This window comes from Solanum verrucosum, unplaced genomic scaffold (assembly GCF_900185275.1).
Source record: "Solanum verrucosum unplaced genomic scaffold, falcon-dt-bn FXZP01001307.1, whole genome shotgun sequence".
NCBI classification, from domain to species: domain Eukaryota; kingdom Viridiplantae; phylum Streptophyta; class Magnoliopsida; order Solanales; family Solanaceae; genus Solanum; species Solanum verrucosum.
The window spans coordinates 10,416-14,414 of record NW_026019518.1 but is presented as its reverse complement, the minus strand read 5'-3'; positions in this window follow the sequence as shown (position 1 = coordinate 14,414).

Sequence of the window (3,999 nt, the reverse complement as noted above, 5' to 3'; positions counted from 1 at the left end):
TTGAGATAATTTCTCAAACCATCCTCTTAAAAGAGGTAAGTGCTCTTGAAATATCTTTTAACTCATAACTCATTTACAAATCAAAGTTTCTCTTTTATCAATTTAAAAACTGATACATTTGGGAATACTTAGTTCCCTTATACTCTTACTCAATTCATATTTGAAAACTCTTTCTCAAAAATATATCAAAATCATATTGTGATATGATCATTGATGACTCGAGAAGTCATACTACATAAACATTGATGGCATAACTAGATACCATACTGCTTAAACATTGATGGCATACTCAATTGTCATACTAATCATGATTTATAACTCTTTCTCAAAACTCAGATTTACTTCATCAAAAACTCTGTTTAAAACTCAAGTGTTGGCTTTAATAAGCTTCTGAAGATTTATAATACAATTCATAGGGTTCATGCGGAATTATGGACATGAGCAACTCAACTTAGGAATCTTAATAGCAATACAAAAACTCAATACTCAGAACTCCAGGACTCAAGAACTCAAGAACATTGAACTCATAACTCAACGAACTTCTCATCTCAAATATACTCAATTCATAGGGTTCATGTTGAAATATAGACATGAAAGAATCTACTCGAGAATCTTAATGCATAACATATAGAAATTCAATAATTAGGAATAGAATTTCAAAAAGGATCAGGAACTCAAGAACTCAAAATCAACTCATCTCAAGAATACTCAAATCTAGGGATAGAAACCTAGATTACTCTTTTATTGATTTGAAAGTAGATGTAGGGCGTGAAGATGAACTAGTCCAACACTATGATAACCTTATATACTTGCAAAAACAAGGTTCTTGAAGAATCTTGAAAAAAAACTTCATTAGAAGCCTTGAAACCCTAGCTTGAAGGAGAACAATCAAGAAAACCTTTCTTGAGATTCTTAAATTAGTTTCTTGAAATCTCTATGACCAAAAATTATGACTTTCATTAGTGATTCATAATTGTATGGAGGAATTTGAGTTGGAAAGAATGAAATTCCCACAGAAAATCTTGCCTTGAAGAATGTTGAAAAAGATTGAAAGAATCTTGAATGGAGTCTTCTACTTTGATTTTTCCTTAGGCTTTTGAGAGAGAAGATAATGGGGGATTTAAAGATGAAAACCTGATTGTTTTGTACTTTTAATTAGTCAAGAAATTCATTAAGTTTTTTCGTAGAGGTAAAAAGACAAAAATGACCATTTTTAATGTTTTCCTGTCAGCTAATTCATCACTACACTGTATCAGGTTACTAAAACTTTTTACTCGAAACTCGGATTGACGTGAAATATGTGGCGGTGGAAAGAAGATTTAAATACCTTTAATTTGATAGGTTATGTGTCACATAACTATTTATATTCTAAGATATATGGTTGTTTGATGTTGACCCAAGAAGAATCTCATATCAAAACTTAATCGTATGGAAGCTTTCAACTCTTTGTGCTAGAGGATTCTAATGACCTTAATTCATATCTAAATTCATTCCCTGACTAAAGAATTGACGTTTACACATATAGGCAATTTAAGAATCACCCAGTACGATTTCATTTACAAATGAAGAATGGTTCGACTCTTAACTTAGAAAATTTTGGGGTCTTACACTTAAAAAACGAACTTTAAAAAATTTCATTTTACATTTCAAAATATTGAATCAAACCCAAAGAGGACCTCAAACAGATAAATTTTGAACAAAAACTTCACATAAAATTCAAAATTACAATAAAAGGTGTTCACTGAATATAAAAAAGTCAAACTAGATAGATTCTAATCAAAATATTTTTTTACTTGATTTGATTTTTAATTTTTAAAATTGACATAATTAATTTTGGTTTTAAGTTGTAAATCAAAAGATCACACCAAATTGTCTATATGTATATCTATATTAAAAAAATTAATTTCACATACACATCTATGTATATGTGCTTACTATCCTTTTGCTATTTTTGTTTGTAATCTAAGTGTTACCCATGATGTGAATTCATTTTTTCCCTTTACTTTCTGGTTTGATTCGTAATTTTCATTTTGATGATTCTAAAAATTGATTTCATGTTCACAATGGTTTGTTTTGACTGCTTTAATTATTCATCATTATTTAATCAAACTATCTTCAAAATATCTTAGTATATCATAACTAAATCTTTTTAAAAATATACAAAGAAAACTTCACCAATGAATAAGTGAGAGCACACCTATAATTATTCTAAAATCACTTGTCACTCAATTTTTATTTTTAAAAATTTATTTTAAACTTTTGTACTGATGTTGCACTTATGTTTAAAAAAAATTATATTATAAGTCTAAAAAATCAATAAAAAAAAACATAAACAAGGAAACAAGACTAATACTTTTAGAAAGTTCATTCTTTTAATCATATTAGTGAGCACAAGGGAAAAAAGGGATAAAATTTGGATTATTATTAATTTATTTATCCCTCTTCAATTTCTGAAAAATAAAAATCTAAAAATATTAAAAAAAGAAGGGGAGCTAAAATACTATGAGGAGAAGGGGTGTTGAAAAGAAAAAGGTTAGAGAGTATGCTGATTAAAATGACCACTAAACACTTGTCACGAGTTAAGGTGCCTCATGCATATTAAAATTTACATTGCCGGAAGTTTTTATATATGAATAAAAACAAAAAATATAACAGAAACATATCCAAGACAACTCATGTCATGCATGACAAATTCTAAAATTGGGCTTACTGGCTACTGCATGAAAGGTATACCTAACTAACAATATACAATACTAGTGCCAACATCGATTGTAATTGAGTTGTGAGATTACTCTATCTTTAGTTAGGGGTCTCAGTTTCGAGCTGTTTGATATTTATTTACTTTTCAATTTTTTACGTGATATAGTTAAGATTATAGAATCAAAAAATGTTTTAGTACATATATTTAATTTAAGATAATAAAACTTAAAAATCTTATTTTTCTTTTGTAAATTACGTATCAAATTAAAATTAGTTAAACAAATTAAAACAAAAATATTTATTTTGCAAGTAAGATAAATAGTCACTCTATGTTGTCCATATGATGTTTCTTATAGTATTAAACTAGACGGCGATGGCCCGTGCTTGAGCACGGGCCCAACATGTTGATTTCAATAAATTGTTTTCACAATTACTTTAAGCTAGTACAACTAAATGAATTCTTTTATCTATGTGTGCCAAAGACACAAGTATGTTAGTTAGGCATAACAACCAAAATTCTTGAATGTTTTGGATGAAGTTCCTTCTAAAGATGAAAAGATTTGAACCGAGGGGAGCTCAAAAAATATACATTAGTGAGTAATTGTGTTGCTTTGATTCAACTAATGAAAATATCACTGTTGATTCCTTGCCTCTTCCGGCAGAGATATGACAACCATCCTGTAAGATGTACACACTAAGAATTCTTCTACTAAGTGATATAGTAACACATATGTTTAAATAGAACATGTATCCTTATGAAAGTTAGATAGGTTATACTAAACTTTAATTCAAGCTGCAAATTTAAGATAATAATATTTTAATTTTATGTCAAACTATTCTAGTACCAATATATCTTTACAGCACTTCTAGAGTGTACACCAATAGAGTAAATATCATACTATCATGTATTTTTAGAGCAATCAAAATTTACATATTGCCTCCAAAATTTGTTTTATTAAAAGAGAGGTATCGAAATAGGTAAATATATTTTCTACGCTCATATCTAGAGTTGTCTCATACTCAATAATTGATAAAAAATAATAATTATAGAGTATAGGAAATGAGATCAATATTCTCAATAGTCAAGAGAACACGGTTTGGTGCCACACTTGTAGTATACATAGAATGTAGTAGTTAACAAATAGTAAAATGAAATGGAAATTTGATGATCACTTGTTGTTCAAACATATAATCTTACCGCAATCAACAAAGAGGAAAAAATTGATATCCTAATAAATTAAATATCATGACCATCAATACAAAAGATGAAAGCTGCCACAAATTCCTATAACTTCTCTC